At 43.0% G+C, this 14,581-nt stretch overlaps 1 protein-coding gene across 1 annotated transcript in view; it reads right to left on the bottom strand.

Annotated features, from left to right (window-relative positions):
• The window catches only part of ttc28 (tetratricopeptide repeat domain 28), a gene marked incomplete at both ends in the record, with an annotated part of 129,919 nt that overhangs the window by 102,563 nt on the left and 12,775 nt on the right, over positions 1–14,581 (bottom strand). The gene's annotated exons all lie outside the window — the stretch shown is intronic.

Below are 14,581 nucleotides of genomic sequence, written 5' to 3'. Positions count from 1 at the left end.
ACGGAGGAAACTTTATTCTGATTGGCTCTACTGAGCATGTGCAGAACTACTCGTAATAAGGCTGTGGTGCACATGTGCAGCAAAAGTTTAAGAAAAGTTGTGTTTTTTGACGAGACAGAGTGAGAGAATTTCTAAAAAGTTGCACTTCCCCCATTTTCATGGGGACAGAGTCGAAGCGTTTTTTTCAGTTTACACAGAAATGGAAAAGGAGCATTTCCCAAAAGTTTAAATTTTTCCCCCGTTCCCACAGAAACAGAGTGAGAGAATTTTTTTAAAAAAGTTGTGTTTTCATTGTTCCAAGGGAGATGGATTTGGAGTGCTTTTAAAAAGCACCATTTTCCCCGTTTCCATGGAGACGGAGTCAGACCATTTTCAGAAAAAGTTGCATTTACTTCGTTTTCACGGAAACAAATTTGGAGTGTTTTTGAAAAGTTGTGTTTTCCCCGTGTCGCTGGAGACAAAGCTGAAGTTCCACCTTGGAAGCCGTTTCAACAAAGACGTGCTTTCAGTGTCCTGTAAACAAAACTCATTAACACTACAAAGAGTTTCCATTTTAACTTGAAAATGTTTTTGTAAACGGGGCCTTATAAGCACATACATATAACTAGTTGACATCATTGACATTGATAATCCAGGTCCAGCGGCTGCTGTTCCAGAACCACATTTTAACACATGACCAGCCAAATAACTAAACCGACTGCAGCTTATAGTCCAGAAGATACGGTAGTTGAGCATCCCTTTGTAATACTAATCAAGAATTACCGTATTTTCTGGACCATAAGTAACATCTTCATTTTTATTTTTTTTAATGTGTCATGAAGAATAAACAATCAGATAAAAGACACATTTATTTCTCCATGTCCAGGTGGAACTGCTTCGTTGATAATCCAGGTCTAGCAGCTGCTGTTCCAGAACCTCCTGTGTATTTGTTCTTCAGCTTTCAGCTCACGATTAGCCTTCTTTGTTTTCTCCAGTCACTCAAACGTTATGTTTCTCACACTCTGAACTCAGGCTGCTGCTCTCTTTCTGTTTCTTGATACACATTTTATCATCTGTCATTATTCTTTTTTCTTTTTGGAGGCATTTTTCTTGCCTCGTCATTTAATACAGTAGATTCTGTGGCACTGTAGCAGCTTTCTGTTGTCCTACAGTGACATCTAGTGGTCGAAGATGGTATATACTGGTGTATTTTGATACAAAACTTACTTTCTAATATCAGTCACATGAAAAGCCAAACAACTAAGAACACGTGTGACGTCCAGTACAGAAAATATGGCAATGACCTTGAAGTAAATGTCTCTAGTCTTTATTTCGACTGGTGCAAAATGAATATTCTACCCAAGTATCGCAATAAATACAAACTATTTTTGCCCACTCATTTGATGAAAAATTACAGAATACCTGCATACCTGCCAACCTGATCAAAATATTTTGAGTACAACTTGTGCTGTGCGGCTTTTTTTCTCAAACTTCTGCAACTCCATTGCTTTGCACGCAGTAACCTCCCCATTCACTGGCTGGAAATTAGTTATAAAAAAAATAATGAAACCTAGATTTTTGATTACAATACTTTTAATAAAGAAAATATAGACATTTTGCACTCATCAACAGAAAACCAAAAAATGCTATGTCCTCATCATGACAGCCTTTCAATGGAACACAGAAACACTTTCAAAACATGAACATGTTGTTAACAAACCAAGGTAACTATATTATTTAATTTTCTTTCATTTTGTTGACCACGGCAGTGGTTGCAAAACTTGCTGCAAAAGATTTGTTGTTTGTTTGTATGTTTAAACTGTATAAATAATCACATTCCTCCTTATATACAGGCCGACTCTATCTGCAATGGCTATATATAAAGGCTAAAACACACGCACGCACGCACGCACGCACGCACGCACGCACGCACGCACGCACGCACACACACACACACACACACACACCTGGAGGAGAAGTGACTCCTGCTGCGAGGATTCCCACTTCAAACACCAACCGGCTGACTGCTGCAGCATCCTGAGACACTTCACCACAACACAACTGCTTCCTACAGTCTGAAAGTCACGCTGCACCTCGGCTGCTGCACACACTCCTGACACACACTCCTGAACCGCTGCACACACTTCTAACACTCTGTACATACCAAGTGTGACCACAAGGTGTCACCATAAGACCACAGAAAGCTGCTATAGTACAACTACAAAAACCTCCACGACCACAGGATTTGACCGACAGGTGCCAGAAAAATGTCTCCAGAAATGATCAAATGTGCATCGGAAAACAAAAAGGAAGCAGCAGAAAGAGTTGAGAGTGTGAGACAAAGGTGTGACTGACTGGAGAAAAGAAACTGTTACTGTGAAAACAAGAAAGGCTAATCATGGCATGACTTATTGTTTAACCTAAGGGAATTATAGTTCATATAATATGGTAATTCCCAGTTAGTAATACAAACCAAAGGGATGACCAACTACCGTATGTTCTGGACTATCAGTTGCAGTGTGTTTTGTTATATAACAAATGCAGTAAAACACAAGAGAATGATGAGCATCTCCTTATACCTACATCATATACTGTCCACCTCTTCATGAAGCTTTTTTTCTTTAAAGATTTGACTTATGGTCCAGAGAATACGGTAGACCAGCAGTTTCTCCTCACACGCCTCCAGGTTGATGATAATAAAAACAGAAATAAATGTGCTAATGCAGCATGACCTGGACCACAGAGATATAATGAAAGCACAGGAATGGAGCAGCTCGCGGTCCGAGCTGCACCTGAACGCATCATGTCCACTGCATCATTGCCACGCCGTGTGTCCAGCCACCGTGTTGGCTGAAGGAGGCGCTCCATCAAACTGCCACTGCTGACGCGTGTAGTGTGTAGAGTGGCGAGGACTGATGAGGCGTGATGAGGAGTGGCAAGGAGTGGCGAGGAGTGATGAGGAGTGGTGAGGAGTGATGAAGAGTGGTGAGGAGTGATGAGGAGTGGTGAGGAGTGATGAAGAGTGGTGAGGAGTGATGAGGCGTGGCGAGGAATGATGAGGAGTGGTGACGAGTGATGAGGAGTGATGAGGCGTGGCGAGGAGTGGTGAGGAGTGGCGAGGAGTGATGAGGAGTGGCAAGGTGTGATGAGGAGTGATGAGGAGTAGCAAGGAGTGGCGAAGAGCGATGAGGAGTGGCGAGGAGTGATGAGGAGTGGTGAGGAGTGATGAGGCGTGGCGAGGAATGATGAGGAGTGGTGAGGAGTGATGAGGAATGATGAGGCGTGGCGAGGAGTGGTGAGGAGTGATGAGGAGTGGCGAGGAGTGATGAGGAGTGGCAAGGAGTGATGAGGAGTGATGAGGCGTGGCGAGGAGTGATGAGAAGTGGTGAGGAGTGATGAGGAGTGATGAGGAGTGATGAGGCGTGGAGTGATGAGGAGTGGCATGGAGTGATGAGGAGTGGTGAGGAGTGATGATAAGTGATGAGGGGCGATGAGGCATGGCAAGGAGTGGTGAGGAGTGATGAGGAGTGGTGAAGAGTGATGAGGAGTGATGAGGGGTGGCGAGGAGTGCTGAGGAGTGATGAAGGGTGATGAGGAATGGTGAGGAGTGATGAGGAGTGATGAGGGGTGATGAGGCGTGATGAGGAGTGGCAAAGAGTGATGATGAGTGATGAGGCGTGGTGAAGGGTGATGAGGGGTGATGAGGAGTGGCAAGGAGTGGTGAGGAGTGATGAGGGGTGATGAGGCATGATGAGGAGTGGCAAGGAGTGATGATGAGTGATGAGGCGTGGTGAAGGGTGATGAGGGGTGATAAGGAGTGGCGAGGAGTGGCAAAGAGTGATGAGGCATGGTGAGGGGTGATGAGGCGGGATGAGGAGTATTGAGGAGGGATGAGGAGAAAACCTTTGAGCGGTTGGTGCTGGATTATATCAGAGATTAAATCCGTGTCTGTGGACCTGCTCCAATTTGCATAAAGATAAAACGGAAGTGTTTCCTGTTGCTTTGAATTCTACTCTCTATTCATAGACAGTTCAGCTTTTAACTCATTGGTCCTAACAAATCTCATTCACAAACTCAGACTGGACTTGATGATGCCATTTGTAAATGGATTAAAATTTTTACTACAAAGGGTGAAAATCAATGGTTGTATTTGTGATGAGCTGTAGGCTGCCACTGCTTCCCTACAGGGAGGTATTGTTGTTGTTTACGCCGTATGCTCACGACCTTGTAGCGTCTCATGAAAGTAATGTGATTATCAAATATGCAGATGATACAACCATCATCGGGATTATCAGCTCTATAAATGAGTCACATTATCGTGAGGAGGTAGAAGATGTAGTTCAATGGAAGGTAAACAACTTGCTTCAGAACACATCAGAAACACCTGAACTTGTTCTCCACGTTTGTCACAACAGGAATCAGAAGATTGTTACTATCAGTGATTCTGAGGTGCAGGTTGTTGAGAAATGTAAATTCTTGGGCGTGACTCTTTGTCATGACTTGGAGCTCTAATCCCAGTAACACTGCTAAGGAAGCAAGGCGGCGCCTCTGCTGACACATTTTATTCAAAATGCTAAGATTCTTTTAAACTTTCCCTGTTGTGTAATCGAGAGTGTTTTAACCAACCGTATCACTGTGTGTCTGAAAGAAAACAACTCCCTGAACAAAGTGGTTGTCTCAGCCAGCAGGACCATTGGCTGTCCTCTGCCGCTCCTGGAGGACACACATAAAGCTCCACTCTTGAATCGAGCTTTACAAATTGTGAACGCCGCCTCGGGCCACCCTGCCGGGGCCTTTTTGAAACGCTTCCTTCAGGGAAGAGATATCGCTCAATTCAGATGTTCCGCTGCTCGCCAGTTGAATAGTTTCTTTCCACAAGCTGTGATGACTTTAAGCAAGGCACTTTAATTCTGTACGGACTTTTAGAATTTGATGTGGCAGTGAGTGATTGATTGTTTTTTTTATCATGAAATGTCTTAATAAATGTTGACAGCGCACTCTGAACTCTGAGCTCTGAGCTCCTTCCACATTTTCTTCCAATGTGGCTTTCAAACTACAAATGGCAAATAAACTGAACCTCAACCTGTGTGTGTGTGTGTGTGTGTGTGTGTGTGTGTGTGTGTGTGTGTGTGTGTGTGTGTGTGTGTGTGTGTGTGTGTGTGTGTGTGTGTGTGTGTGTGTGTGTGTGTGTGTGTGTGTGTGTGTGTGTGTGTGTGTGTTATTTTGTCGACGATGCACAATTTTCCCTGACTAATGTGTTATCAGGCTCATTCTTCTTTCTGCTCTCAACGAAGGCGGACGCTCTGTCTTTAAATTATGGAATTGATCAGCTGGTCTCTCAACGCAATCAACCAATTTTTTACGTTGGACTCCTGGAGGAGCTGGAGGATCGTGTGTCTGTTAATTCTTTCCATCAAGGAGTGCCAAAATAAAAAGGAAATACATGTGGAAATATAAAGAATCAATAATTCAAAAAATATACAAAGGTAGTCATGTTCTTATTCCATCTTGTCTTTGCTTGTCCTGTTTTGTCTTTGTCTTTTCCATTTGCTTTTTGTCTTCCATTTACTGGACGAGTCAAGTCGTCTGGAAAAGACAAAAGCAATACAATGAAAATCAGCGAGGGCTGTGGGGGGTCTCTCTGTTCAGGGGGACTAGTCCATACCTGATCCTGTGTTGGATTCTAGAACATGTCAGATTTCTAGAATATTTTTTATTTAGCCTTTATTCAGCCAGGAGAACCACATTGAGATTAATAATCTCTTATAGTGAGCCCTGGGGGGATCGAGGGTCTTGCTCAGGTACCACCAGTGCATGTTTTTGGGACTGTGGGGGAAACCGGAGTACCCAGAGGAAACCCACACACACAGGGAGAACATGTAAACTCCACACAGAAAAGCCCTGTATTTGAACCCACAACCTTCTTGCTGTGAGGTGAGAGAGCTAACAACTGCGTCACTGTGCGGCAGTGCCAGCATTCTAGAACATGTCGGCTTTCTAGAACGTGTCAGAATTCCGGAATGTGTCAGAGTTCTAGAACATGTCTGAGTTTGGCAATTTGTTGGAGTTCTAGAACATGTCAGAGTTCAATAAGGAGTTTGAGTTCTAGAACATGATCGAGTTCTCTAAGGAGTTTGAGTTCTAGAACATGTCAGAGTTCTCTAAGGAGTCTGAGTTCTAGAACATGTCAAAGTTCTCTAAGGAAATTGAGGTCTAGAACATGATCGAGTTCTCTAAGGAGTTTGAGTTCTAGAACATGTCAGAGTTCTTTAAGGAGTTTGAGTTCTAGAACATGATAGAGTTCTCCAAGGAGTCTGAGTTCTAGAACATGTCAGAGTTCTCTAAGCAAATTGAGTTCTAGAACATGTTAGAGTTCTATAAGGAGTTTGAGTTCTAGAACATGTCAGAGTTCTTTAAGGAGTTTGAGTTCTAGAACATGATAGAGTTCTCTAAGGAGTTTGAGTTCTAGAACATGATCGAGTTCTTTAAGGAGTTTGAGTTCTAGAACATGATAGAGTTCTCTAAGGAGTTTGAGTTCTAGAACATGTCAGAGTTTGGCAATTTGTTGGAGTTCTAGAACATGTCAGAGTTCAATAAGGAGTTTGAGTTCTAGAACATGATCGAGTTCTCTAAGGAGTTTGAGTTCTAGAACATGTCAGAGTTCTCTAAGGAGTCTGAGTTCTAGAACATGTCAAAGTTCTCTAAGGAAATTGAGGTCTAGAACATGATCGAGTTCTCTAAGGAGTTTGAGTTCTAGAACATGTCAGAGTTCTTTAAGGAGTTTGAGTTCTAGAACATGATAGAGTTCTCCAAGGAGTCTGAGTTCTAGAACATGTCAGAGTTCTCTAAGCAAATTGAGTTCTAGAACATGTTAGAGTTCTATAAGGAGTTTGAGTTCTAGAACATGTCAGAGTTCTTTAAGGAGTTTGAGTTCTAGAACATGATAGAGTTCTCTAAGGAGTTTGAGTTCTAGAACATGATCGAGTTCTTTAAGGAGTTTGAGTTCTAGAACATGATAGAGTTCTCTAAGGAGTTTGAGTTCTAGAACATGTCAGAGTTCTAGAACATGTTGGACTTCTTGAATGTGTAGGAGTTCTATAACATGTTGGAGTTGTAGAAGTGTGTTAGATCAAAGTTCATGAGCGTGTCAGAGTCCCAGAATTACATGGAGTTTGCCTAAAGCGCAAAGAGTCTATAGACTTTATGAGAATTTATGATTTTGTCAAAAGTTCCAGAATGGCAGAGAGTTCTAAAGTTACATGTAGAATTTGTGAGGGTTCTACAAATGATTTCACATTCCTAAAAAGCTTCTACACTTCTGGAGAGTTCTAGATTATTTTGATTGTGTGAATGTCCATCCATCCATCCATCTCCTCCCTCTTATCTGTTTCCGGGTGGTGGAGGTGTCGGTCTGAGCACCGTCACCCAGATCACATTGCACCCATTGAGAACCTTCCTGCAGGTGGAGAGCCCACAGGAAGGTGGTGCCCGGCGTGGGACATGAACCCTCTACCTTGAGATGGAGAGTCTCATGCTCTACCTACTGAGCCGGCCGGGGGTTATCCTCCTGAATGTGTCAAACCTAAAAAATGAGTCTTAGAATTTGTGATCATGTCTAGAACTTGTTAACCGTCTTGCATCAGTGAATGCTCTAGAACTACTTGGAGAAGTTGTCATTCTCAAAAGTGTCAGGGTTATATAGCTAGAATTGATCAAAATCTCTGGAATATGTGAGGATTCTGGAAATTATTCCAAAATTTGTCAAAACCTCCACTTTTGGGGAGTTCTAGAACGTTTCGCTGGACTTGTCGAAGCTCCACCCACGGGGGAAAGTTGTGGATTTTGCTAAAGGTTGTAAAATTTGCGAGAGCTTGAGAATGTGGTAGTCCGAGAATAGTTTGGAGAATTTGTGAGATCAACTATTCTAGATTAGAGCAACAGGAAGTAAAATATGTGAGCGCTCTACAGTAAATTGTAAAATTACTCGAAAGTTGAAGATTGTGTGAAACCTGCTGAATGTGTCTTAAATTAGTTCCAGTATCTCAACATTTCTAGAAAGAATTGTAGAATTTTTAAAAGCGTCTAGAATTTGCCCGATTTGTAGAATTAGTTGTAGGATTTGTCAAAGACTCTAGAATGAGTTAGAAGTCTGGAATGAGTTAGAAGTCTGGAATGACTTCTACAGTTGTTGTTTTGTTATGAACAATCTGGTATATCTTGAATTATCCTCCAACACTCTGGAGGGAAATGATCTTTGTCAATATGATCCTGTAAAGCCTTGAGGAGAAGTACAGAGACGTCAGTAAAAGCCGGTAACGGAGCTTCGTGTGACCTCCAGGTCATCAGAGGTCATCAGAGGTCATCAGAGGTCACGGGGTCACCGCAGGTGTTTCCATAACAAAGAGGAGTTTCTGCTTCAGACCTCTGAGCGGTGACCAGCAGGATTCTCAGCATGCCGGTGCTGCCCTCTGGCGGCCGCTGCTGGATAAACAACCTGGAAATAATTCACTGAGAAAGAAATGTTTATTCTTCATTTGCAGAAGTTTAAATCTCTTCGTTTAATTTGAAGGTTTGTATCTGAAGAGAACAGTACGGACACGCGTTACAATGTCCTCAGCTCAGTTCCTTTATTAGTTCTTTGCATCTCGTCAGAGTTCCACATTATTTATACGGAATGTTGCTTCGATCTGTTGTTTTCTTTTTGTGGATGGTAATAATTTACTACGATTTAGTTTTTATTTGAATTTCATTTCTTCTTTTCAGATGATTTTAAGCGGATATTGTTTCTTCTTAATTTTCTTTAAATATTTATGATTGCTTGATGTGCTTATTAATTTACTAAGTATTTCTGTCTTTTTATATTTTTTGAATGAGAGGTATTTTCAGATTTTTCGTCTGTCTTTTATCTTAACATTACTTTATTTATTTATTTACAGAAATGCATATAAGTATTGATGTTTTTAAGGGTTTTTTCCCCCCGACTGTCTCAAAATGTTCAGTCTTAAATTATACGTGCTTTTGTTTGAAGCAAATACTGTTTAAGAGGTATATTAAAACAATTATTCATTTGTTCCTTTGTAAAACTTTTTATATTTGAAATTTACTAAACAAAAACAAAAAACATGTTATGAAAGCAGTAAAGTTAGAAACCTTTTTTTTTTTTTTTTTTTTTTCTGAAATATAAAAATCTAAAATTGAAGTATATAAGACTGTCCAAAACGGGAGCATTAATGACATTTAATCACCATAGCAGAGAGAGAAATATGCTACTACGCTTTTCTTAAAAGAATCCTCGCAGGTAGATTCAACCTTTAGATCCATTTTCATCAGCTTCTGGTCTCAAACTCAACCTGGCCAGATGTGAAGGACTCCCAGCGAAACCTCGTAGTGCCTGACAAACATCTGGAATCCCCGTGAAACAACCAGTGGAATACCTGGGCGTTACTAGTATGAAAGATGAAAACCAAAAGACAAAAGGAAAACCTTCATCCTGTCCTGGAAAGAATAAAAGCTTTAATGTGTGGATTCAAAGAGACGATGGATCTCAGGTAGAATCCTACTTCCTGGAGCTGAAGGCCTTTCTAGTCCCGTCTGTGTTCGCTCTGCTCTAGATGCTTCTAATAGAATAAAAACACGAGTTGATAACTTTCTGTTTGATTTCATCTGAAAGAAAAAAGTACATCTTATTAGAAAAAATGTAATGATTAATAAATCAGGTGCTGGCGGGTCCAATGTAATAGATTTTCATACCTGACACTCTTCTTCTAAGATCAAATGGATAAAAAGCCGAATTCACTCTGGAATTCCATCTCAACACGTGTACGTATTTGAAGCATTAGGAGGAATAAACTTTGTTCTGAAATGGAATTATAGCATCGGAAGGCGTCCGGTGAAGCTATTCTCATGTTGGTCATTAGTTCACAAACACAATTTCTCACCTCACAAGTATCATATATGGAAGAATAAGGATATTCGTTTCAAACGCAAAACTATTATCTTTAAAAAAAAAAATGGGTTGACTTTGGTATTTTTCACCAACATCAACCTTTTAACAAAAAGGCATCAACTTATTTTATCGTGAATTTCTTCATCCTGACAACTTTCCAGTTTTGACCAAAGAATTTGCTGTTGTAATGGACGCTGTCCCCTCCAGTGTGGACATGTGGACGTCCTCCTATGTGCACACGAGGAATGATGACCTGTCACTGGAGGTGTTTATTGGAAACTCTGAGCAATAAAACCAATAATAAATGTATAAGAGAGCTTCTCCTGAGGGAGTCCATCAGTAGAGCAGCTTCTGGTTTTGGATGGATCAGTGCTTTCATGGACACAGACTGGAACTGTGGTGGTTCTTCTGCCCAGGAAATACTTTGGAACCAATAAGGTTCCAGAGTGTATGGCTGAAGAGTTTACATCCATGTTACCCTGTAAACTGTGTTTTTTCACAGTATTGCTCCTCTGTGCTCGTTCTGTTATAACACTGAAGACTCAATCAGCCATGTGTGGGACTGCTCTTACACTGAAATATTCTGGAACAACATGTTGGTCTGTGACTGGAAAGCTTAATATGAACATACAATCTGAAACAAAATATGTTATTTTTGGTATTTATGGAAAAAAAATATCCCTCCAAAAAAATCCTTTGTGATAAACCTGATCTTATTATTAGCAAAATATCATATATCGTATACACTGCTCTACATTTTTCAACCAGAAACCTAAATTCATAGTATTCAAATCACTGCTGTCATCACACATAATCACTTTAAAGCACTGCACCAACTCCAAAGCTGTGAAGACCAAAGAACTCTGTATGGAATTTGATCTGTAAATTGTATTATAGAATTACTTTCTCTCTCTTTCTGTATTTCTTTTCTTCTTTTTTTTTTTGTATACTTCAAATGACTGATGTGAAAAGCCAACTTTTGGAGGCATATATAACTCAAGCTTCTTGCTATGTTAATGTCACCTTCTGTACGTTGTATTTATAAAATTTAAAAAAAAAAAAAAAGCTTGCCCTGGGGCGTTCTGTCAATAACATCCCAATCTGATTGGCTGATGATCCTGTCACTCAACATTTATACCCAACAGCAGTGTCCAGCTTCCATCAGAGGTTAGCGATGCAGTTACTGCTGTGATGCGTTTAGAGGACGTAGGAGATTTGAGCTCCACAAAATATAACCAGTCGTTTTCTGGATAAAGTTGCATATTGAACAAGCAGCCTGGTTGATTCCAGACACAGATTTCAGAATCACTTTTTAATTATAAACAAAAGAAAAATCATTTTTGACAGTGCAGCAGTACTGGGTTAGGCCTCGCTGCCCCCGACTGCTCACCACTGCTCACCACTGCTCACCACTGTGTTGAGTTTGGACGGCAGGACGAACTAAGGTCCTGTTTACGACTATTTACTACGACCGCAGTGCTCATTACCTGCAGCAGCATTTCAGAAAAGTTGCGATTTCAGTGGCACTGAGCACCAGTGTCGTGTCAACAGCACACCAGAAAAACACAACGAAATGTTTGTGTTTTCACGTGCCGCGTAAAACGTTCCTTAAAGTGTGCGTGCAGACTGAAATCATTTCTACACGTTCAGACAGAAAACTGCACAAAGAGCTGCAGAGAAACTCCTCACATGGTCGGTCAAGTCCTGGATTACCCTACTGACCCAGACTGAGAGCGCCACCGCCCCGTGCCCCCCCCCACACACACACACACACACACACACACACACACACACACACACACACACACACACACACACACACACACACACACACACACACACACACACACACACACACACACACACACACACACACACACACACACACACACACACACACACACACACACACACACACACCCTGTCATGTGGCGAGGCGTCCATGACGGCCGGCGACCAGACGAATAGCTTCTGCAGCCTTGCGGTTGCAGAGCCGTTAGCTAATGACAGGGGAGGTCTGGGACGGCTGCCAACATTTCTACGTCAACGGGTGGAGTTGGTAACATCTGGTCGCATCTCAGGGCACAGTGAAGATTGACATGGTCATCAAATCGTCATGGAACTGCCCCAGCAGGAGGGCAGGAGGGTAGGAGGAGGGAGGAAGATGCTCTATAATCTGGATGTTAGTGGAAGGAAGGAAGGAAGGAAGGAAGGAAGGAAGGAAGGAAGGATGTAGGTCGGTAGTGTAGACAGCTAGGTAGATTGGAAGGAAGGAAGGAAGGAAGGAAGGAAGGAAGGAAGGAAGGAAGGAAGGAAGGAAGGAAGGAAGGAAGGAAGGAAGGAAGGAAGGAAGGAAGGAAGGAAGGAAGGAAGGAAGGAAGGTATTATAGACAGCTACAAAGGTAGGTAGGAAGGAAGGAAGGAAGGATGTAGGTCGGTAGTATAGACAGCTAGGTAGATTGGAAGGAAGGAAGGAAGGAAGGTATTATAGACAGCTACAAAGGAAGGTAGGAAGGAAGGAAAAATGAAGGTGGGTAGGTAAGTAGTATAAACAGTTAGGTAGGTAGGTCAATAGGTAGTATCGACAGCTCGGTAGGAAGGAAGGAAGGAAGGAAGGTCAGCAGGTTGGTAGTATAGACAGCTTGGTAGGTAGGAAGGTGGGATGGTAGTTATCTCTTTCATCTCTTCATCTCTTTCATCTCTTTCATCTCTTCGTCTATTCATTTCTTCCTCTCTTCATCTCTTCCTCTCTTCATCTATTCCTCTTTCTCTCTTCATCAATTCATTTCTTCCTCTCTTCATCTCTTCCTCTCTTCATCTCTTCCTCCCTTCCTCTCTGCTGCCACGAAAAGCTCGACTTGCCCTAAAAAGAGCTGCAGCTTTCCACTTCCCTTCGACACGAGAGGCACAAACAAGACGTCTCTATTCAAAATACTACAAAAGTACAACGGCAGCACAAGTTTTCCCCACTGCGATGAGCGCAGCGACGGAGAGAATACACTCCTCCTCTCAAAGCTGCTTTGAGGGAAACCTTAACGGCTTCATGAGCGGATGACAGCAAACATTCAGCCGCTCTGTGAGGAGAGTCAAAGGGAAGCTTGGCTCCGGCGGCGGCTTCACGTCTGTGACGGAGCCTCATCTGAATCACAAAGAGACAAAAAGCTTTTCTCTCAAGTCGACTTGCTGGATGGAAGAAAAAGAAGTGGATAAAGCTGCGTGAAGCCGCAAGAAAACAACTTCAAAATGCAAAAGAGGAGCAGCCGCTTTCCCCCAGTGTGTGTGTGTGTGTGTGTGTGTGTGTGTGTGTGTGTGTGTGTGTGTGTGTGTGTGTGTGTGTGTGTGTGTGTGTGTGTGTGTGTGTGAGCCTGTTATGCCAACAGAAAAGTCGGCGCAGGGGCAAACTGTGGGAGGCAAACAGAAAAGCAAAGAAAAGAGAGCGAGAAGGAAGGGGGGGTAGAAAGAGGGAACTCAAGTAGAAGTACCCCCCCCACACACACACACACACACACACTCGCGCCCCCCCACCCCCCTCCCTTCAGGAGGACTCTCTCCTCTCATTGGTAGTTCATTAGTCTTGACCTTGCCTTTGACCTGCAGCTGAAGGAGCAGCCATGATACCGCCGCCATGCCAGGAATGCTGCCTGTTATTGTCTTTAAGTGCCCAGCTCTCTCTCTCTCTCGCTCTCTCTCTCCCTCTCCCCCTCTCTCTCTTGCTCTCTTTCTCTCCCTCACTCCCCCCCTCTTTCTCTCTCTTGCTCTCTCTCTCTCCCTCTCTCCCCCACCTCTCTCTCTCTCCCACCCCTCTCGCTCTCTCTCTCCCTCTCTCTCCCTCCCCCACCTCTCTCTCTCTCACTCTCTCTCTCTCCCTCCCCTCTCGCTCTCTCTCCCTCTCTCCCTCCCCCACCTCTCTTGCTCTCTCTCCTCTCTCTCTCTCTCAGCAGACACACACCCAAACACCACTTCCGTCCATTCTCTCACAGAGAGAGGAAGCGTCGTGAGGCTGGCCGGGCCTCAGCCTGTTAGAACCTCTGGCTCCGGCCCGCCGCCCGTCTCCAGTGGCGTGGAGAGTCTCTGACCGCCTCTCACGTCAAAACACCACTTCAAGTGTGGAAACGCTCTCAAACCCGCTTCCAAACCAATTCTGCTCATCACATCATTGTGTTCCAAACACGCCCAAAAATACTTTTTAATGATGTGCGTCTGTGATGAAACTTCCCCATCAGAAGTTCCACAACAATGTGCTGCAAAACCAACTGAGAGAAAATAAATTAATGTTTGTTCAACTTTGTTTGTATTTTTATTTTTTATGTGTGTACAATTGTACTAGAGTGTGTGTGTGTGTGTGTGTGTGTGTGTGTGTGTGTGTGTGTGTGTGTGTGTGTGTGTGTGTGTGTGTGTGTGTGTGTGTGTGTGTGTGTGTGTGTGTGTGTGTGTGTGTGTGTGTGTGTGTGTGTGTGTGTGTGTGTGTGTGTGTGTGCGTGAAGTTTTGATGTAAACAAAAACCTAAAACTAGTAAAATGTGATTAAACTCTCCAAGCTGCTTCTCGTTTCTCTGGTAAAATATGAAAGTGAAGCTGGAGCAGCTGGAGCAGCTGGAGCAGCTGGAGCAGCTGGAGCAGCTGGAGCAGCTGGAGCAGCTGGAGCAGCTGGAGATGG

This window comes from Lipophrys pholis (assembly GCF_963383615.2).
Source record: "Lipophrys pholis genome assembly, chromosome: 12".
Taxonomy (NCBI): Eukaryota; Metazoa; Chordata; class Actinopteri; order Blenniiformes; family Blenniidae; genus Lipophrys; species Lipophrys pholis.
Note: the sequence above shows the minus strand (reverse complement) of the source record. Positions and strands in the feature narration are given on the sequence as shown.